This window comes from Lipotes vexillifer, unplaced genomic scaffold, assembly GCF_000442215.2.
Source record: "Lipotes vexillifer unplaced genomic scaffold, Lipotes_vexillifer_v1.1 scaffold129, whole genome shotgun sequence".
NCBI lineage: Eukaryota > Metazoa > Chordata > Mammalia > Artiodactyla > Lipotidae > Lipotes > Lipotes vexillifer.
Window position 1 is genome coordinate 3157645 of NW_006777287.1, and position 678 is coordinate 3158322.

The following is a 678-nucleotide window of genomic DNA, read 5'->3' on the forward strand; positions in this document are numbered from 1 at the left end:
CTTTCCCTTAAATGAAGTAGAACATATTGCAAGGAGCTGATGTAGGAATCTTAGTGGCCACCCCCTCAGCTCTCAGTACTCAAATCTCCTTCACCCCAAGGACAATGCCTGGAGATACAGAATGTTAGTGTCACAGGGCTCTTTTGCTCATGGGTGTATCCCAAGCGTGTACAGCAGTGCCGGACGCATAGTAGATGCTCAATAAATATTTGTGGAATAAGTGAGTGCTGCTTCCCAATGAACAGTGTGTCCACCCTAAGTTTTCTCTGAGAAAAAAATCATTCTGGCCAATCTTCCCATTTTTCTCTAAGAAAGGGATAGGTAAATGACTGAGAAGTTTGAGCAAGTCAACACCAATTGGTTGCCAATTTTTGGCTTATTCATTTGATAAGCATTTGTTGTATGTGTCTTGTGTACCATCTGTACATACCTCTGGGGATACAGAGATCAATCAAATATGGCTTTGCCCTTGAGAACTTACAGATTAGTGAGAAAGACCTAATTCAAATAAAGCATGGTAAAGGCATTCAGAGAGTGAAGGATAAGATGGGCACAGAGGTGAGATCCCCAAGTTTGTAGGCAAAAGGGTGGCAAGGAGCCCCAACTCCTGCCAGGGAGAATAGAACGAGATGGTGGATGGTGTGCTAGGCTGACAGGGGAGACTGGCTGGTCAGCAGG

At 44.5% G+C, this 678-nt stretch overlaps 1 protein-coding gene across 1 annotated transcript in view; it reads right to left on the minus strand.

The window, feature by feature from the left end:
- The window catches only part of SHROOM4 (shroom family member 4), a 217442-nt gene that overhangs the window by 43594 nt on the left and 173170 nt on the right, over positions 1–678 (minus strand). The gene's annotated exons all lie outside the window — the stretch shown is intronic.